Genomic DNA, 18935 nt, shown 5'->3' on the forward strand with positions numbered 1-18935 from the left:
CTTCGGGCCAGCTGCTGCCCGGCCGGAGGGCCGGCCCGGCCGTGGCCGGGCTGCGCCTAACTCCGCGTGGGCGGGCAGGGGGGGATGCCCAAGGGACCGCGGCCGCCGGGCCCTGAAGCCTCCGGGGCCGCGTCCCTGTGAGCGTCGAGCGGGATCTGCGGCGGGGCGCCAAGCGCTGACGGGCCTGGAGCGTCCCGCCCGCCCTGGGCTGCGAGGTGGCCCACCACTCCGCCACCCCCGGGTCCCCGAGGCCTCCTGTCGCCTGCCTGGGCGGGCGGCAGGGCCCTGCCGGAGAGGGCTGGCCGCCGGCATGGCGGTAAGGCGCAGGCGCCAGCGAAGCTGCGCCTCAAGAGGCACCGCGCGGGCCCCTCCTGCGTCTACGGCCATACCACCCTGAACGCGCCCGATCTCGTCTGATCTCGGAAGCTAAGCAGGGTCGGGCCTGGTTAGTACTTGGATGGGAGACCGCCTGGGAATACCGGGTGCTGTAGGCTTTTTGCCTCCCGCTCCGCCTTCTCCTTTAGTCGCCCGCCGCCTCCGCCCCCGCCCCCGCCCCCGCCCCCGCCGGGCACCGCTGCAGGCCCCACCTCCTCCGGCCCCTCCCACCACAGCGCGCCAGAGGGGGCGCTCTCCGCCTGCCTGGCCGGCCAGGCGGCCAGAAGGCGGCCCTGGAAGGCAGCCGCATCCCAGCCGCTCCCGGGGTGGCTGGCCTGAACCCAGACTCCGCCTCAGGCCCGGGTGCCGGCCGTGCGGCCCGCGAGCCCCTTGACCTGCACCTGGCCGCCCCCACCAGCGCCCAGCCCCGGCGCAGCCACCTATCTGCCGGTGTGTCTCTCCACAGCTCCCTCCGGAAAAAGCCCCCCCTCCGCCGTTTCGCCACGGCCGGGGGCGGGAGCGGGGGCGGGGGCCGGGGCCGGTGCTCCGGGCCGGCCGGCCACAAGGCGCCGGGTCCTGTGCTCGGCGGGTGGCGTGGGGGCAAGGGTGGCCTTGCTGGGGCTAAGGGGCCGTGCCGACTCAATGGTGGCTCCCAGTGGGTTAAGGGCCGACTGCCGTCGGGCAGGAGGGCCGGCCCGGGCTGCGGCTGGGCTGCGCCTAGCGCCGCGTGGGCGGGCAGAGGGGAGGCCCAAGGGACCGCGGGCCCCGGGCCCTGAAGCCTCCGGGGCCACGTCCCTGTGAGCGACGTGCGGGATCTGGGGCGGGGCGCCAAGCGCCGAACGGTTTGGTGGGTCCCGCCCGCCCTGGGCTGGGAGGTCGCCGAACCCTCCGCCACCCCCCTGGTACCCGAGGCCGCCGTTGCCCTGCCTGGGCGGGCGGCGGGGCCCTGCCGGGGCGGGCTGGCCGCCGGGCTGGCGGGGAGGCGCAAGCGCCAGCGAAGCTGGGCCTCAAGAGGCACTCCGCGGGCCCCTCTTAACGTCTACGGCCATACCACCCTGAACGCGCCCGATCTCGTCTGATCTCGGAAGCTAAGCAGGGTCGGGCCTGGTTAGTACTTGGATGGGAGACCGCCTGGGAATACCGGGTGCTGTAGGCTTTTTGCCTCCCGCTCCGCCTTCTCCTTTAGTCGCCCGCGGCCTAGGCCGAGGCCGAGGCCGAGGCCGAGGCCGCTGCCTCTGCCCCCGCACCCGCCCCCGCCGGGCAGCGCTGCAGGCCCCACCTCCTCCGGCCCCTCCCACCACAGCGCGCCAGAGGGGGCGCTCCGCGCCGGCCTGGCCGGCCAGGCGGCCAGAAGGCGGCCCTGGAAGGCAGCCGCCACCCCAGCCGCTCCCGTGGTGGCTGGCCCGGACCCAGACTCCGCCGCAGGCCGGGGTGCCGTCCGTGCGGCCCACGAAGCCCTCGACCTGCACTTGGCCGCCCCCACCAGAGCCCAGCCGCGCCGCAGCCCCCTGTCTGCCCGTGTGTCTCTCCACAGCTCCCTCCGGAAAAAGCCCACCCTTTGCCACTTCGCCACGGCCGATAGTGGGAGCGGGGTCGTGGGCTGGGACCGGTTCGCTGGGCTGGCTAGACACCAGGCGCCGGGAACTTTGCTCGGCAGTTGGCGTGGGGGCAAGGGTGGCGTTGCTGTGTCTAAGGGGCCGTGCCGGCTCAATGGTGGCTCCCAGTGGCTTCGGGCCAACTGCCATTGGGCAGGCGGGCCGGCCAGGCCGTGGCTGGGCTGCGCCTAGCACTGTGTGGATTGACAGGGTGGGGAATGCACAAGGGACCGAGGGCCACAGGCCCTTAAACCTCCGGGGCCAAGTCCTGTGAGCGTTGAGCGGCTCTGGGGCGGAGGGCCAAGCGCCTACAGACCTGGAGGGTCCCGCCTGACCTGAGCTGCGAAGTCGCCCACAACTCCACCACCCCCGGGCCCTCGAGGCCTCCTGTCGCTTGCCTGGGCGGACGGCAGGGCCGCGCCGGAGAGGGTTGGCTGCCGGGCTGGCGGTAAGTCGCCAGCACCAGCGAAGCTAAGCCTCAAGAGGCACACCGTGGCCCCCGCTGCATTCTACGGCCACACCTCCCTGAACGCACCACACCTCGTCTGATCTCGGAAGCTAATCAGGGTCTGGCCTGTTTCGTACCTGGATGGGAGACCACATGGGAATACCGAGTGCTGTAGGCTTTTTTGCCTCCCGCTCCGCCTTGACATTTAGTGGCCCGCGGCCGAGGCCGCCTCCGCCCCCGCCGGGCAGCGCTGCAGGCCCCACCTCCTCCGGCCCCTCCCACCACAGCGCGCCAGAGGGGGCGCTCCGCGCCGGCCTGGCCGGCCAGGCGGCCAGAAGGCGGCCCTGGAAGGCAGCCGCCACCCCAGCCGCTCCCGTGGTGGCTGGCCCGGACCCAGACTCCGCCGCAGGCCGGGGTGCCGTCCGTGCGGCCCACGAAGCCCTCGACCTGCACTTGGCCGCCCCCACCAGAGCCCAGCCGCGCCGCAGCCCCCTGTCTGCCCGTGTGTCTCTCCACAGCTCCCTCCGGAAAAAGCCCACCCTTTGCCACTTCGCCACGGCCGATAGTGGGAGCGGGGTCGTGGGCTGGGACCGGTTCGCTGGGCTGGCTAGACACCAGGCGCCGGGAACTTTGCTCGGCAGTTGGCGTGGGGACAAGGGTGGCGTTGCTGTGTCTAAGGGGCCGTGCCGGCTCAATGGTGGCTCCCAGTGGCTTCGGGCCAACTGCCGTTGGGCAGGCGGGCTGGCCAGGCCGTGGCTGGGCTGCGCCTAGCACTGTGTGGATTGACAGGGTGGGGAATGCACAAGGGACCGAGGGCCACAGGCCCTTAAGCCTCCGGGGCCAAGTCCTGTGAGCGTTGAGCGGCTCTGGGGCGGAGGGCCAAGCGCCTACAGGCCTGGAGGGTCCCGCCTGACCTGAGCTGCGAAGTCGCCCACAACTCCACCACCCCCGGGCCCTCGAGGCCTCCTGTCGCTTGCCTGGGCGGACGGCAGGGCCGCGCCGGAGAGGGTTGGCTGCCGGGCTGGCGGTAAGTCGCCAGCACCAGCGAAGCTAAGCCTCAAGAGGCACACCGTGGCCCCCGCTGCATTCTACGGCCACACCTCCCTGAACGCACCACACCTCGTCTGATCTCGGAAGCTAATCAGGGTCTGGCCTGTTTCGTACCTGGATGGGAGACCACATGGGAATACCGAGTGCTGTAGGCTTTTTTGCCTCCCGCTCCGCCTTGACATTTAGTGGCCCGCGGCCGAGGCCGCCTCCACCCCCGCTGAGCACCGCTGCAGGCCTCACCTCCTCACGTCCCTCCCAACACAGCGCGCCGGAGGGATCGCTCCCCGCCGAGCTGGCTGGACATGCGGCCAGAATGCGGCCCTGGAAGGCAGCCGCCACCCCAGCCGCTCCCGTGGTGGCTGGCCCGGACCCAGACTCCGCCGCAGGCCGGGGTGCCGTCCGTGCGGCCCGCGAGGCCCTCGACCTGCACTTGGCCGCCCCCACCGGAGCCCAGCCGCGCCGCAGCCCCCTGTCTGCCCGTGTGTCTCTCCACAGCTCCCTCCGGAAAAAGCCCCCCCTCCGCCGTTTCGCCACGGCCGGGGGCGGGAGCGGGGGCGGGGGCCGGGGCCGCTTCTCCGGGCCTGCCGGCCACCAGGGCCAGGGTCCTGTGCTCGGCGGGCGGCGTGGGGGAAAGGGGGGGCCTTGCTGGGGCTAAGGGGCCGTGCCCACTCCATGGTGGCTCCCAGTTGCTTCGGGCCAGCTGCTGCCCGGCCGGAGGGCCGGCCCGGCCGTGGCCGGGCTGCGCCTAACTCCGCGTGGGCGGGCAGGGGGGGATGCCCAAGGGACCGCGGCCGCCGGGCCCTGAAGCCTCCGGGGCCGCGTCCCTGTGAGCGTCGAGCGGGATCTGCGGCGGGGCGCCAAGCGCCGACGGGCCTGGAGCGTCCCGCCCGCCCTGGGCTGCGAGGTGGCCCACCACTCCGCCACCCCCGGGTCCCCGAGGCCTCCTGTCGCCTGCCTGGGCGGGCGGCAGGGCCCTGCCGGAGAGGGCTGGCCGCCGGCATGGCGGTAAGGCGCAGGCGCCAGCGAAGCTGCGCCTCAAGAGGCACCGCGCGGGCCCCTCCTGCGTCTACGGCCATACCACCCTGAACGCGCCCGATCTCGTCTGATCTCGGAAGCTAAGCAGGGTCGGGCCTGGTTAGTACTTGGATGGGAGACCGCCTGGGAATACCGGGTGCTGTAGGCTTTTTGCCTCCCGCTCCGCCTTCTCCTTTAGTCGCCCGCCGCCTCCGCCCCCGCCCCCGCCCCCGCCCCCGCCGGGCACCGCTGCAGGCCCCACCTCCTCCGGCCCCTCCCACCACAGCGCGCCAGAGGGGGCGCTCTCCGCCTGCCTGGCCGGCCAGGCGGCCAGAAGGCGGCCCTGGAAGGCAGCCGCATCCCAGCCGCTCCCGGGGTGGCTGGCCTGAACCCAGACTCCGCCTCAGGCCCGGGTGCCGGCCGTGCGGCCCGCGAGCCCCTTGACCTGCACCTGGCCGCCCCCACCAGCGCCCAGCCCCGGCGCAGCCACCTATCTGCCGGTGTGTCTCTCCACAGCTCCCTCCGGAAAAAGCCCCCCCTCCGCCGTTTCGCCACGGCCGGGGGCGGGAGCGGGGGCGGGGGCCGGGGCCGGTGCTCCGGGCCGGCCGGCCACAAGGCGCCGGGTCCTGTGCTCGGCGGGTGGCGTGGGGGCAAGGGTGGCCTTGCTGGGGCTAAGGGGCCGTGCCGACTCAATGGTGGCTCCCAGTGGGTTAAGGGCCGACTGCCGTCGGGCAGGAGGGCCGGCCCGGGCTGCGGCTGGGCTGCGCCTAGCGCCGCGTGGGCGGGCAGAGGGGAGGCCCAAGGGACCGCGGGCCCCGGGCCCTGAAGCCTCCGGGGCCACGTCCCTGTGAGCGACGTGCGGGATCTGGGGCGGGGCGCCAAGCGCCGAACGGTTTGGTGGGTCCCGCCCGCCCTGGGCTGGGAGGTCGCCGAACCCTCCGCCACCCCCCTGGTACCCGAGGCCGCCGTTGCCCTGCCTGGGCGGGCGGCGGGGCCCTGCCGGGGCGGGCTGGCCGCCGGGCTGGCGGGGAGGCGCAAGCGCCAGCGAAGCTGGGCCTCAAGAGGCACTCCGCGGGCCCCTCTTAACGTCTACGGCCATACCACCCTGAACGCGCCCGATCTCGTCTGATCTCGGAAGCTAAGCAGGGTCGGGACTGGTTAGTACTTGGATGGGAGACCGCCTGGGAATACCGGGTGCTGTAGGCTTTTTGCCTCCCGCTCCGCCTTCTCCTTTAGTCGCCCGCGGCCTAGGCCGAGGCCGAGGCCGAGGCCGAGGCCGCTGCCTCTGCCCCCGCACCCGCCCCCGCCGGGCAGCGCTGCAGGCCCCACCTCCTCCGGCCCCTCCCACCACAGCGCGCCAGAGGGGGCGCTCCGCGCCGGCCTGGCCGGCCAGGCGGCCAGAAGGCGGCCCTGGAAGGCAGCCGCCACCCCAGCCGCTCCCGTGGTGGCTGGCCCGGACCCAGACTCCGCCGCAGGCCGGGGTGCCGTCCGTGCGGCCCACGAAGCCCTCGACCTGCACTTGGCCGCCCCCACCGGAGCCCAGCCGCGCCGCAGCCCCCTGTCTGCCCGTGTGTCTCTCCACAGCTCCCTCCGGAAAAAGCCCACCCTTTGCCACTTCGCCACGGCCGAGAGTGGGAGCGGGGTCGTGGGCTGGGACCGGTTCGCTGGGCTGGCTAGACACCAGGCGCCGGGAACTTTGCTCGGCAGTTGGCGTGGGGGCAAGGGTGGCGTTGCTGTGTCTAAGGGGCCGTGCCGGCTCAATGGTGGCTCCCAGTGGCTTCGGGCCAACTGCCGTTGGGCAGGCGGGCCGGCCAGGCCGTGGCTGGGCTGCGCCTAGCACTGTGTGGATTGACAGGGTGGGGAATGCACAAGGGACCGAGGGCCACAGGCCCTTAAGCCTCCGGGGCCAAGTCCTGTGAGCGTTGAGCGGCTCTGGGGCGGAGGGCCAAGCGCCTACAGGCCTGGAGGGTCCCGCCTGACCTGAGCTGCGAAGTCGCCCACAACTCCACCACCCCCGGGCCCTCGAGGCCTCCTGTCGCTTGCCTGGGCGGACGGCAGGGCCGCGCCGGAGAGGGTTGGCTGCCGGGCTGGCGGTAAGTCGCCAGCACCAGCGAAGCTAAGCCTCAAGAGGCACACCGTGGCCCCCGCTGCATTCTACGGCCACACCTCCCTGAACGCACCACACCTCGTCTGATCTCGGAAGCTAATCAGGGTCTGGCCTGTTTCGTACCTGGATGGGAGACCACATGGGAATACCGAGTGCTGTAGGCTTTTTTGCCTCCCGCTCCGCCTTGACATTTAGTGGCCCGCGGCCGAGGCCGCCTCCGCCCCCGCTGAGCACCGCTGCAGGCCTCACCTCCTCACGTCCCTCCCAACATAGCGCGCCGGAGGGATCGCTCCCCGCCGAGCTGGCTGGACATGCGGCCAGAATGCGGCCCTGGAAGGCAGCCGCCACCCCAGCCGCTCCCGTGGTGGCTGGCCCGGACCCAGACTCCGCCGCAGGCCGGGGTGCCGTCCGTGCGGCCCGCGAGGCCCTCGACCTGCACTTGGCCGCCCCCACCGGAGCCCAGCCGCGCCGCATCCCCCTGTCTGCCCCTGTGTCTCTCCACAGCTCCCTCCGGAAAAAGCCCCCCCCTCCGCCGTTTCGCCACGGCCGGGGGCGGGAGCGGGGGCGGGGGCCGGGGCCGCTTCTCCGGGCCTGCCGGCCACCAGGGCCGGGGTCCTGTGCTCGGCGGGCGGCGTGGGGGCAAGGGGGGCCTTGCTGGGGCTAAGGGGCCGTGCCCACTCCATGGTGGCTCCCAGTGGCTTCGGGCCAGCTGCTGCCCGGCCGGAGGGCCGGCCCGGCCGTGGCCGGGCTGCGCCTAACTCCGCGTGGGCGGGCAGGGGGGGATGCCCAAGGGACCGCGGCCGCCGGGCCCTGAAGCCTCCGGGGCCGCGTCCCTGTGAGCGTCGAGCGGGATCTGCGGCGGGGCGCCAAGCGCCGACGGGCCTGGAGCGTCCCGCCCGCCCTGGGCTGCGAGGTGGCCCACCACTCCGCCACCCCCGGGTCCCCGAGGCCTCCTGTCGCCTGCCTGGGCGGGCGGCAGGGCCCTGCCGGAGAGGGCTGGCCGCCGGCATGGCGGTAAGGCGCAGGCGCCAGCGAAGCTGCGCCTCAAGAGGCACCGCGCGGGCCCCTCCTGCGTCTACGGCCATACCACCCTGAACGCGCCCGATCTCGTCTGATCTCGGAAGCTAAGCAGGGTCGGGCCTGGTTAGTACTTGGATGGGAGACCGCCTGGGAATACCGGGTGCTGTAGGCTTTTTGCCTCCCGCTCCGCCTTCTCCTTTAGTCGCCCGCCGCCTCCGCCCCCGCCCCCGCCCCCGCCCCCGCCGGGCACCGCTGCAGGCCCCACCTCCTCCGGCCCCTCCCACCACAGCGCGCCAGAGGGGGCGCTCTCCGCCTGCCTGGCCGGCCAGGCGGCCAGAAGGCGGCCCTGGAAGGCAGCCGCATCCCAGCCGCTCCCGGGGTGGCTGGCCTGAACCCAGACTCCGCCTCAGGCCCGGGTGCCGGCCGTGCGGCCCGCGAGCCCCTTGACCTGCACCTGGCCGCCCCCACCAGCGCCCAGCCCCGGCGCAGCCACCTATCTGCCGGTGTGTCTCTCCACAGCTCCCTCCGGAAAAAGCCCCCCCTCCGCCGTTTCGCCACGGCCGGGGGCGGGAGCGGGGGCGGGGGCCGGGGCCGGTGCTCCGGGCCGGCCGGCCACAAGGCGCCGGGTCCTGTGCTCGGCGGGTGGCGTGGGGGCAAGGGTGGCCTTGCTGGGGCTAAGGGGCCGTGCCGACTCAATGGTGGCTCCCAGTGGGTTAAGGGCCGACTGCCGTCGGGCAGGAGGGCCGGCCCGGGCTGCGGCTGGGCTGCGCCTAGCGCCGCGTGGGCGGGCAGAGGGGAGGCCCAAGGGACCGCGGGCCCCGGGCCCTGAAGCCTCCGGGGCCACGTCCCTGTGAGCGACGTGCGGGATCTGGGGCGGGGCGCCAAGCGCCGAACGGTTTGGTGGGTCCCGCCCGCCCTGGGCTGGGAGGTCGCCGAACCCTCCGCCACCCCCCTGGTACCCGAGGCCGCCGTTGCCCTGCCTGGGCGGGCGGCGGGGCCCTGCCGGGGCGGGCTGGCCGCCGGGCTGGCGGGGAGGCGCAAGCGCCAGCGAAGCTGGGCCTCAAGAGGCACTCCGCGGGCCCCTCTTAACGTCTACGGCCATACCACCCTGAACGCGCCCGATCTCGTCTGATCTCGGAAGCTAAGCAGGGTCGGGACTGGTTAGTACTTGGATGGGAGACCGCCTGGGAATACCGGGTGCTGTAGGCTTTTTGCCTCCCGCTCCGCCTTCTCCTTTAGTCGCCCGCGGCCTAGGCCGAGGCCGAGGCCGAGGCCGAGGCCGCTGCCTCTGCCCCCGCACCCGCCCCCGCCGGGCAGCGCTGCAGGCCCCACCTCCTCCGGCCCCTCCCACCACAGCGCGCCAGAGGGGGCGCTCCGCGCCGGCCTGGCCGGCCAGGCGGCCAGAAGGCGGCCCTGGAAGGCAGCCGCCACCCCAGCCGCTCCCGTGGTGGCTGGCCCGGACCCAGACTCCGCCGCAGGCCGGGGTGCCGTCCGTGCGGCCCACGAAGCCCTCGACCTGCACTTGGCCGCCCCCACCAGAGCCCAGCCGCGCCGCAGCCCCCTGTCTGCCCGTGTGTCTCTCCACAGCTCCCTCCGGAAAAAGCCCACCCTTTGCCACTTCGCCACGGCCGATAGTGGGAGCGGGGTCGTGGGCTGGGACCGGTTCGCTGGGCTGGCTAGACACCAGGCGCCGGGAACTTTGCTCGGCAGTTGGCGTGGGGGCAAGGGTGGCGTTGCTGTGTCTAAGGGGCCGTGCCGGCTCAATGGTGGCTCCCAGTGGCTTCGGGCCAACTGCCGTTGGGCAGGCGGGCTGGCCAGGCCGTGGCTGGGCTGCGCCTAGCACTGTGTGGATTGACAGGGTGGGGAATGCACAAGGGACCGAGGGCCACAGGCCCTTAAGCCTCCGGGGCCAAGTCCTGTGAGCGTTGAGCGGCTCTGGGGCGGAGGGCCAAGCGCCTACAGGCCTGGAGGGTCCCGCCTGACCTGAGCTGCGAAGTCGCCCACAACTCCACCACCCCCGGGCCCTCGAGGCCTCCTGTCGCTTGCCTGGGCGGACGGCAGGGCCGCGCCGGAGAGGGTTGGCTGCCGGGCTGGCGGTAAGTCGCCAGCACCAGCGAAGCTAAGCCTCAAGAGGCACACCGTGGCCCCCGCTGCATTCTACGGCCACACCTCCCTGAACGCACCACACCTCGTCTGATCTCGGAAGCTAATCAGGGTCTGGCCTGTTTCGTACCTGGATGGGAGACCACATGGGAATACCGAGTGCTGTAGGCTTTTTTGCCTCCCGCTCCGCCTTGACATTTAGTGGCCCGCGGCCGAGGCCGCCTCCGCCCCCGCTGAGCACCGCTGCAGGCCTCACCTCCTCACGTCCCTCCCAACACAGCGCGCCGGAGGGATCGCTCCCCGCCGAGCTGGCTGGACATGCGGCCAGAATGCGGCCCTGGAAGGCAGCCGCCACCCCAGCCGCTCCCGTGGTGGCTGGCCCGGACCCAGACTCCGCCGCAGGCCGGGGTGCCGTCCGTGCGGCCCGCGAGGCCCTCGACCTGCACTTGGCCGCCCCCACCGGAGCCCAGCCGCGCCGCAGCCCCCTGTCTGCCCGTGTGTCTCTCCACAGCTCCCTCCGGAAAAAGCCCCCCCTCCGCCGTTTCGCCACGGCCGGGGGCGGGAGCGGGGGCGGGGGCCGGGGCCGCTTCTCCGGGCCTGCCGGCCACCAGGGCCAGGGTCCTGTGCTCGGCGGGCGGCGTGGGGGAAAGGGGGGGCCTTGCTGGGGCTAAGGGGCCGTGCCCACTCCATGGTGGCTCCCAGTTGCTTCGGGCCAGCTGCTGCCCGGCCGGAGGGCCGGCCCGGCCGTGGCCGGGCTGCGCCTAACTCCGCGTGGGCGGGCAGGGGGGGATGCCCAAGGGACCGCGGCCGCCGGGCCCTGAAGCCTCCGGGGCCGCGTCCCTGTGAGCGTCGAGCGGGATCTGCGGCGGGGCGCCAAGCGCCGACAGGCCTGGAGCGTCCCGCCCGCCCTGGGCTTTAGGTGGCCCACCACTCCGCCACCCCCGGGTCCCCGAGGCCTCCTGTCGCCTGCCTGGGCGGGCGGCAGGGCCCTGCCGGAGAGGGCTGGCCGCCGGCATGGCGGTAAGGCGCAGGCGCCAGCGAAGCTGGGCCTCAAGAGGCACCGCGCGGGCCCCTCCTGCGTCTACGGCCATACCACCCTGAACGCGCCCGATCTCGTCTGATCTCGGAAGCTAAGCAGGGTCGGGCCTGGTTAGTACTTGGATGGGAGACCGCCTCGGAATACCGGGTGCTGTAGGCTTTTTGCCTCCCGCTCCGCCGCCTCCGCCCCCGCCCCCGCCACCGCCCCCGCCGGGCACCGCTGCAGGCCCCACCTCCTCCGGCCCCTCCCACCACAGCGCGCCAGAGGGGGCGCTCTCCGCCTGCCTGGCCGGCCAGGCGGCCAGAAGGCGGCCCTGGAAGGCAGCCGCATCCCAGCCGCTCCCGGGGTGGCTGGCCTGAACCCAGACTCCGCCTCAGGCCCGGGTGCCGGCCGTGCGGCCCGCGAGCCCCTTGACCTGCACCTGGCCGCCCCCACCAGCGCCCAGCCCCGGCGCAGCCACCTATCTGCCGGTGTGTCTCTCCACAGCTCCCTCCGGAAAAAGCCCCCCCTCCGCCGTTTCGCCACGGCCGGGGGCGGGAGCGGGGGCGGGGGCCGGGGCCGGTGCTCCGGGCCGGCCGGCCACAAGGCGCCGGGTCCTGTGCTCGGCGGGTGGCGTGGGGGCAAGGGTGGCCTTGCTGGGGCTAAGGGGCCGTGCCGACTCAATGGTGGCTCCCAGTGGGTTAAGGGCCGACTGCCGTCGGGCAGGAGGGCCGGCCCGGGCTGCGGCTGGGCTGCGCCTAGCGCCGCGTGGGCGGGCAGAGGGGAGGCCCAAGGGACCGCGGGCCCCGGGCCCTGAAGCCTCCGGGGCCACGTCCCTGTGAGCGACGTGCGGGATCTGGGGCGGGGCGCCAAGCGCCGAACGGTTTGGTGGGTCCCGCCCGCCCTGGGCTGGGAGGTCGCCGAACCCTCCGCCACCCCCCTGGTACCCGAGGCCGCCGTTGCCCTGCCTGGGCGGGCGGCGGGGCCCTGCCGGGGCGGGCTGGCCGCCGGGCTGGCGGGGAGGCGCAAGCGCCAGCGAAGCTGGGCCTCAAGAGGCACTCCGCGGGCCCCTCTTAACGTCTACGGCCATACCACCCTGAACGCGCCCGATCTCGTCTGATCTCGGAAGCTAAGCAGGGTCGGGCCTGGTTAGTACTTGGATGGGAGACCGCCTGGGAATACCGGGTGCTGTAGGCTTTTTGCCTCCCGCTCCGCCTTCTCCTTTAGTCGCCCGCGGCCTAGGCGGAGGCCGAGGCCGAGGCCGAGGCCGCTGCCTCCGCCCCCGCCCCCGCCCCCGCCGGGCAGCGCTGCAGGCCCCACCTCTTCCGGCCCCTCCCACCACAGCGCGCCAGAGGGGGCACTCCGCGCCGGCCTGGCCGGCCAGGCGGCCAGAAGGCGGCCCTGGAAGGCAGCCGCCACCCCAGCCGCTCCCGTGGTGGCTGGCCCGGACCCAGACTCCGCCGCAGGCCGGGGTGCCGTCCGTGCGGCCCACGAAGCCCTCGACCTGCACTTGGCCGCCCCCACCGGAGCCCAGCCCCGCCGCAGCCCCCTGTCTGCCCGTGTGTCTCTCCACAGCTCCCTCCGGAAAAAGCCCCCCTCTCCGCCGTTTCGCCACGGCCGGGGGCGGGAGCGGGGGCGGGGGCCGCGGCCGCTTCTCCGGGCCTGCCGGCCACCAGGGCCGGGGTCCTGTGCTCGGCGGGCGGCGTGGGGGCAAGGGGGGGCCTTGCTGGGGCTAAGGGGCCGTGCCCACTCCATGGTGGCTCCCAGTGGCTGCGGGCCAGCTGCTGCCCGGCCGGAGGGCCGGCCCGGCCGTGGCCGGGCTGCGCCTAACTCCGCGTGGGCGGGCAGGGGGGGATGCCCAAGGGACCGCGGCCGCCGGGCCCTGAAGCCTCCGGGGCCGCGTCCCTGTGAGCGTCGAGCGGGATCTGCGGCGGGGCGCCAAGCGCCGACGGGCCTGGAGCGTCCCGCCCGCCCTGGGCTGCGAGGTGGCCCACCACTCCGCCACCCCCGGGTCCCCGAGGCCTCCTGTCGCCTGCCTGGGCGGGCGGCAGGGCCCTGCCGGAGAGGGCTGGCCGCCGGCATGGCGATAAGGCGCAGGCGCCAGCGAAGCTGGGCCTCAAGAGGCACCGCGCGGGCCCCTCCTGCGTCTACGGCCATACCACCCTGAACGCGCCCGATCTCGTCTGATCTCGGAAGCTAAGCAGGGTCGGGCCTGGTTAGTACTTGGATGCGAGACCGCCTGGGAATACCGGGTGCTGTAGGCTTTTTGCCTCCCGCTCCGCCTTCTCCTTTAGTCGCCCGCCGCCTCCGCCCCCGCCCCCGCCCCCGCCGGGCAGCGCTGCAGGCCCCACCTCCTCCGGCCCCTCCCACCACAGCGCGCCAGAGGGGGCGCTCCGCGCCGGCCTGGCCGGCCAGGCGGCCAGAAGGCGGCCCTGGAAGGCAGCCGCCACCCCAGCCGCTCCCGTGGTGGCTGGCCCGGACCCAGACTCCGCCACAGGCCGGGGTGCCGTCCGTGCGGCCCACGAAGCCCTCGACCTGCACTTGGCCGCCCCCACCGGAGCCCAGCCGCGCCGCAGCCCCCTGTCTGCCCGTGTGTCTCTCCACAGCTCCCTCCGGAAAAAGCCCACCCTTTGCCACTTCACCACGGCCGATAGTGGGAGCGGGGTCGTGGGCTGGGACCGGTTCGCTGGGCTGGCTAGACACCAGGCGCCGGGAACTTTGCTCGGCAGTTGGCGTGGGGGTAAGGGTGGCGTTGCTGTGTCTAAGGGGCCGTGCCGGCTCAATGGTGGCTCCCAGTGGCTTCGGGCCAACTGCCGTTGGGCAGGCGGGCCGGCCAGGCCGTGGCTGGGCTGCGCCTAGCACTGTGTGGATTGACAGGGTGGGGAATGCACAAGGGACCGAGGGCCACAGGCCCTTAAGCCTCCGGGGCCAAGTCCTGTGAACGTTGAGCGGCTCTGGGGCGGAGGGCCAAGCGCCTACAGGCCTGGAGGGTCCCGCCTGACCTGAGCTGCGAAGTCGCCCACAACTCCACCACCCCCGGGCCCTCGAGGCCTCCTGTCGCTTGCCTGGGCGGACGGCAGGGCCGCGCCGGAGAGGGTTGGCTGCCGGGCTGGCGGTAAGTCGCCAGCACCAGCGAAGCTAAGCCTCAAGAGGCACACCGTGGCCCCCGCTGCATTCTACGGCCACACCTCCCTGAACGCAACACACCTCGTCTGATCTCGGAAGCTACTCAGGGTCTGGCCTGTTTCGTACCTGGATGGGAGACCACATGGGAATACTGAGTGCTGTAGGCTTTTTTGCCTCCCGCTCCGCCTTGACATTTAGTGGCCCGCGGCCGAGGCCGCCTCCGCCCCCGCTGAGCACCGCTGCAGGCCTCACCTCCTCACGTCCCTCCTAACACAGCGTGCCGGAGGGATCGCTCCCCGCCGAGCTGGCTGGACATGCGGCCAGAATGCGGCCCTGGAAGGCAGCCGCCACCCCAGCCGCTCCCGTGGTGGCTGGCCCGGACCCAGACTCCGCCGCAGGCCGGGGTGCCGTCCGTGCGGCCTGCGAGGCCCTCGACCTGCACTTGGCCGCCCCCACCGGAGCCCAGCCGCGCCGCAGCCCCCTGTCTGCCCGTGTGTCTCTCCACAGCTCCCTCCGGAAAAAGCCCCCCCTCCGCCGTTTCGCCACGGCCGGGGGCGGGAGCGGGGGCGGGGGCCGGGGCCGCTTCTCCGGGCCTGCCGGCCACCAGGGCCGGGGTCCTGTGCTCGGCGGGCGGCGTGGGGGCAAGGGGGGGCCTTGCTGGGGCTAAGGGGCCGTGCCCACTCCATGGTGGCTCCCAGTGGCTTCGGGCCAGCTGCTGCCCGGCCGGAGGGCCGGCCCGGCCGTGGCCGGGCTGCGCCTAACTCCGCGTGGGCGGGCAGGGGGGGATGCCCAAGGGACCGCGGCCGCCGGGCCCTGAAGCCTCCGGGGCCGCGTCCCTGTGAGCGTCGAGCGGGATCTGCGGCGGGGCGCCAAGCGCCGACGGGCCTGGAGCGTCCCGCCCGCCCTGGGCTGCGAGGTGGCCCACCACTCCGCCACCCCCGGGTCCCCGAGGCCTCCTGTCGCCTGCCTGGGCGGGCGGCAGGGCCCTGCCGGAGAGGGCTGGCCGCCGGCATGGCGGTAAGGCGCAGGCGCCAGCGAAGCTGGGCCTCAAGAGGCACCGCGCGGGCCCCTCCTGCGTCTACGGCCATACCACCCTGAACGCGCCCGATCTCGTCTGATCTCGGAAGCTAAGCAGGGTCGGGCCTGGTTAGTACTTGGATGGGAGACCGCCTGGGAATACCGGGTGCTGTAGGCTTTTTGCCTCCCGCTCCGCCTTCTCCTTTAGTCGCCCGCCGCCTCCGCCCCCGCCCCCGCCCCCGCCCCCGACGGGCAGCGCTGCAGGCCCCACCTCCTCCGGCCCCTCCCACCACAGCGCGCCAGAGGGGGCGCTCTCCGCCTGCCTGGCCGGCCAGGCGGCCAGAAGGCGGCCCTGGAAGGCAGCCGCATCCCAGCCGCTCCCGGGGTGGCTGGCCTGAACCCAGACTCCGCCTCAGGCCCGGGTGCCGGCCGTGCGGCCCGCGAGCCCCTTGACCTGCACCTGGCCGCCCCCACTAGCGCCCAGCCCCGGCGCAGCCACCTATCTGCCGGTGTGTCTCTCCACAGCTCCATCCGGAAAAAGCCCCCCCTCCGCCGTTTCGCCACGGCCGGGGGCGGGAGCGGGGGCGGGGGCCGGGGCCGGTGCTCCGGGCCGGCCGGCCACAAGGCGCCGGGTCCTGTGCTCGGCGGGTGGCGTGGGGGCAAGGGTGGCCTTGCTGGGGCTAAGGGGCCGTGCCGACTCAATGGTGGCTCCCAGTGGGTTAAGGGCCGACTGCCGTCGGGCAGGAGGGCCGGCCCGGGCTGCGGCTGGGCTGCGCCTAGCGCTGCGTGGGCGGGCAGAGGGGAGGCCCAAGGGACCGCGGGCCCCGGGCCCTGAAGCCTCCGGGGCCACGTCCCTGTGAGCGACGTGCAGGATCTGGGGCGGGGCGCCAAGCGCCGAACGGTTTGGTGGGTCCCGCCCGCCCTGGGCTGGGAGGTCGCCGAACCCTCCGCCACCCCCCTGGTACCCGAGGCCGCCGTTGCCCTGCCTGGGCGGGCGGCGGGGCCCTGCCGGGGCGGGCTGGCCGCCGGGCTGGCAGGGAGGCGCAAGCGCCAGGGAAGCTGGGCCTCAAGAGGCACTCCGCGGGCCCCTCTTAACGTCTACGGCCATACCACCCTGAACGCGCCCGAACTCGTCTGATCTCGGAAGCTAAGCAGGGTCGGGCCTGGTTAGTACTTGGATGGGAGACCGCCTGGGAATACCGGGTGCTGTAGGCTTCTTGCCTCCCGCTCCGCCTTCTCCTTTAGTCGCCCGCCGCCTCCGCCCCCGCCCCCGCCCCCGCCGGGCAGCGCTGCAGGCCCCACCTCCTCCGGCCCCTCCCACCACAGCGCGCCAGAGGGGGCGCTCCGCGCCGGCCTGGCCGGCCAGGCGGCCAGAAGGCGGCCCTGGAAGGCAGCCGCCACCCCAGCCGCTCCCGTGGTGGCTGGCCCGGACCCAGACTCCGCCGCAGGCCGGGGTGCCATCCGTGCGGCCCACGAAGCCCTCGACCTGCACTTGGCCGCCCCCACCGGAGCCCAGCCGCGCCGCAGCACCCTGTCTGCCCGTGTGTCTCTCCACAGCTCCCTCCGGAAAAAGCCCACCCTTTGCCACTTCGCCACGGCCGAGAGTGGGAGCGGGGTCGTGGGCTGGGACCGGTTCGCTGGGCTGGCTAGACACCAGGCGCCGGGAACTTTGCTCGGCAGTTGGCGTGGGGGCAAGGGTGGCGTTGCTGTGTCTAAGGGGCCGTGCCGGCTCAATGGTGGCTCCCAGTGGCTTCGGGCCAACTGCCGTTGGGCAGGCGGGCCGGCCAGGCCGTGGCTGGGCTGCGCCTAGCACTGTGTGGATTGACAGGGTGGGGAATGCACAAGGGACCGAGGGCCACAGGCCCTTAAGCCTCCGGGGCCAAGTCCTGTGAGCGTTGAGCGGCTCTGGGGCGGAGGGCCAAGCGCCTACAGGCCTGGAGGGTCCCGCCTGACCTGAGCTGCGAAGTCGCCCACAACTCCACCACCCCCGGGCCCTCGAGGCCTCCTGTCGCTTGCCTGGGCGGACGGCAGGGCCGCGCCGGAGAGGGTTGGCTGCCGGGCTGGCGGTAAGTCGCCAGCACCAGCAAAGCTAAGCCTCAAGAGGCACACCGTGGCCCCCGCTGCATTCTACGGCCACACCTCCCTGAACGCACCACACCTCGTCTGATCTCGGAAGCTAATCAGGGTCTGGCCTGTTTCGTACCTGGATGGGAGACCACATGGGAATACCGAGTGCTGTAGGCTTTTTTGCCTCCCGCTCTGCCTTGACATTTAGTGGCCCGCGGCCGAGGCCGCCTCCGCCCCCGCTGAGCACCGCTGCAGGCCTCACCTCCTCACGTCCCTCCCAACATAGCGCGCCGGAGGGATCGCTCCCCGCCGAGCTGGCTGGACATGCGGCCAGAATGCGGCCCTGGAAGGCAGCCGCCACCCCAGCCGCTCCCGTGGTGGCTGGCCCGGACCCAGACTCCGCCGCAGGCCGGGGTGCCGTCCGTGCGGCCCGCGAGGCCCTCGACCTGCACTTGGCCGCCCCCACCGGAGCCCAGCCGCGCCGCATCCCCCTGTCTGCCCGTGTGTCTCTCCACAGCTCCCTCCGGAAAAAGCCCCCCCCTCCGCCGTTTCGCCACGGCCGGGGGCGGGAGCGGGGGCGGGGGCCGGGGCCGCTTCTCCGGGCCTGCCGGCCACCAGGGCCGGGGTCCTGTGCTCGGCGGGCGGCGTGGGGGCAAGGGGGGCCTTGCTGGGGCTAAGGGGCCGTGCCCACTCCATGGTGGCTCCCAGTGGCTTCGGGCCAGCTGCTGCCCGGCCGGAGGGCCGGCCCGGCCGTGGCCGGGCTGCGCCTAACTCCGCGTGGGCGGGCAGGGGGGGATGCCCAAGGGACCGCGGCCGCCGGGCCCTGAAGCCTCCGGGGCCGCGTCCCTGTGAGCGTCGAGCGGGATCTGCGGCGGGGCGCCAAGCGCCGACGGGCCTGGAGCGTCCCGCCCGCCCTGGGCTGCGAGGTGGCCCACCACTCCACCACCCCCGGGTCCCCGAGGCCTCCTGTCGCCTGCCTGGGCGGGCGGCAGGGCCCTGCCGGAGAGGGCTGGCCGCCGGCATGGCGGTAAGGCGCAGGCGCCAGCGAAGCTGGGCCTCAAGAGGCACCGCGCCGGCCCCTCCTGCGTCTACGGCCATACCACCCTGAACGCGCCCGATCTCGTCTGATCTCGGAAGCTAAGCAGGGTCGGGCCTGGTTAGTACTTGGATGGGAGACCGCCTGGGAATACCGGGTGCTGTAGGCTTTTTGCCTCCCGCTCCGCCTTCTCCTTTAGTCGCCCGCCGCCTCCGCCCCCGCCCCCGCCCCCGCCCCCGCCGGGCACCGCTGCAGGCCCCACCTCCTCCGGCCCCTCCCACCACAGCGCGCCAGAGGGGGCGCTCTCTGCCTGCCTGGCCGGCCAGGCGGCCAGAAGGCGGCCCTGGAAGGCATCCGCATCCCAGCCGCTCCCGGGGTGGCTGGCCTGAACCCAGACTCCGCCTCAGGCCCGGGTGCCGGCCGTGCGGCCCGCGAGCCCCTTGACCTGCACCTGGCCGCCCCCACCAGCGCCCAGCCCCGGCGCAGCCACCTATCTGCCGGTGTGTCTCTCCACAGCTCCCTCCGGAAAAAGCCCCCCCTCCGCCGTTTCGCCACGGCCGGGGGCGGGAGCGGGGGCGGGGGCCGGGGCCGGTGCTCCGGGCCGGCCGGCCACAAGGCGCCGGGTCCTGTGCTCGGCGGGTGGCGTGGGGGCAAGGGTGGCCTTGCTGGGGCTAAGGGGCCGTGCCGACTCAATGGTGGCTCCCAGTGGGTTAAGGGCCGACTGCCGTCGGGCAGGAGGGCCGGCCCGGGCTGCGGCTGGGCTGCGCCTAGCGCCGCGTGGGCGGGCAGAGGGGAGGCCCAAGGGACCGCGGGCCCCGGGCCCTGAAGCCTCCGGGGCCACGTCCCTGTGAGCGACGTGCGGGATCTGGGGCGGGGCGCCAAGCGCCGAACGGTTTGGTGGGTCCCGCCCGCCCTGGGCTGGGAGGTCGCCGAACCCTCCGCCACCCCCCTGGTACCCG

The 18935-nt window shown here is 74.1% G+C and overlaps 12 non-coding genes and 5 pseudogenes across 12 annotated transcripts; all 17 read left to right on the forward strand.

Moving 5' to 3' along the window:
* The first annotated feature begins 375 nt into the window (after positions 1 to 375).
* Positions 376 to 494, forward strand: LOC133080667 (5S ribosomal RNA). The gene has a single exon (XR_009698574.1). It is a non-coding gene; the product is annotated as a 5S ribosomal RNA (ribosomal RNA).
* Positions 495 to 1412: 918 nt separating this feature from the next.
* Positions 1413 to 1531, forward strand: LOC133080675 (5S ribosomal RNA). Its single transcript, XR_009698576.1, has one exon. It is a non-coding gene; the product is annotated as a 5S ribosomal RNA (ribosomal RNA).
* A 946-nt stretch (positions 1532 to 2477) lies between these two features.
* On the forward strand, positions 2478 to 2596 carry LOC133076505 (5S ribosomal RNA; annotated as a pseudogene).
* Positions 2597 to 3504: 908 nt separating this feature from the next.
* Positions 3505 to 3623, forward strand: LOC133076511 (5S ribosomal RNA; annotated as a pseudogene).
* A 909-nt stretch (positions 3624 to 4532) lies between these two features.
* On the forward strand, positions 4533 to 4651 carry LOC133080677 (5S ribosomal RNA). The gene has a single exon (XR_009698577.1). It is a non-coding gene; the product is annotated as a 5S ribosomal RNA (ribosomal RNA).
* Positions 4652 to 5569: 918 nt separating this feature from the next.
* LOC133104722 (5S ribosomal RNA) lies at positions 5570 to 5688 on the forward strand. The gene has a single exon (XR_009703702.1). It is a non-coding gene; the product is annotated as a 5S ribosomal RNA (ribosomal RNA).
* A 946-nt stretch (positions 5689 to 6634) lies between these two features.
* LOC133076515 (5S ribosomal RNA) lies at positions 6635 to 6753 on the forward strand (annotated as a pseudogene).
* A 909-nt stretch (positions 6754 to 7662) lies between these two features.
* LOC133080680 (5S ribosomal RNA) lies at positions 7663 to 7781 on the forward strand. The gene has a single exon (XR_009698578.1). It is a non-coding gene; the product is annotated as a 5S ribosomal RNA (ribosomal RNA).
* Positions 7782 to 8699: 918 nt separating this feature from the next.
* LOC133104724 (5S ribosomal RNA) lies at positions 8700 to 8818 on the forward strand. The gene has a single exon (XR_009703703.1). It is a non-coding gene; the product is annotated as a 5S ribosomal RNA (ribosomal RNA).
* Positions 8819 to 9764: 946 nt separating this feature from the next.
* On the forward strand, positions 9765 to 9883 carry LOC133076524 (5S ribosomal RNA; annotated as a pseudogene).
* Positions 9884 to 10791: 908 nt separating this feature from the next.
* LOC133104426 (5S ribosomal RNA) lies at positions 10792 to 10910 on the forward strand. The gene has a single exon (XR_009703572.1). It is a non-coding gene; the product is annotated as a 5S ribosomal RNA (ribosomal RNA).
* An 898-nt stretch (positions 10911 to 11808) lies between these two features.
* On the forward strand, positions 11809 to 11927 carry LOC133080687 (5S ribosomal RNA). The gene has a single exon (XR_009698580.1). It is a non-coding gene; the product is annotated as a 5S ribosomal RNA (ribosomal RNA).
* A 948-nt stretch (positions 11928 to 12875) lies between these two features.
* Positions 12876 to 12994, forward strand: LOC133104756 (5S ribosomal RNA). The gene has a single exon (XR_009703722.1). It is a non-coding gene; the product is annotated as a 5S ribosomal RNA (ribosomal RNA).
* A 1938-nt stretch (positions 12995 to 14932) lies between these two features.
* LOC133080695 (5S ribosomal RNA) lies at positions 14933 to 15051 on the forward strand. The gene has a single exon (XR_009698583.1). It is a non-coding gene; the product is annotated as a 5S ribosomal RNA (ribosomal RNA).
* Positions 15052 to 15969: 918 nt separating this feature from the next.
* Positions 15970 to 16088, forward strand: LOC133104310 (5S ribosomal RNA). The gene has a single exon (XR_009703525.1). It is a non-coding gene; the product is annotated as a 5S ribosomal RNA (ribosomal RNA).
* A 910-nt stretch (positions 16089 to 16998) lies between these two features.
* LOC133076530 (5S ribosomal RNA) lies at positions 16999 to 17117 on the forward strand (annotated as a pseudogene).
* A 909-nt stretch (positions 17118 to 18026) lies between these two features.
* Positions 18027 to 18145, forward strand: LOC133080700 (5S ribosomal RNA). The gene has a single exon (XR_009698585.1). It is a non-coding gene; the product is annotated as a 5S ribosomal RNA (ribosomal RNA).
* Positions 18146 to 18935: the final 790 nt, after the last annotated feature.

This window comes from Eubalaena glacialis, chromosome 1 (assembly GCF_028564815.1).
Source record: "Eubalaena glacialis isolate mEubGla1 chromosome 1, mEubGla1.1.hap2.+ XY, whole genome shotgun sequence".
Taxonomy (NCBI): Eukaryota; Metazoa; Chordata; class Mammalia; order Artiodactyla; family Balaenidae; genus Eubalaena; species Eubalaena glacialis.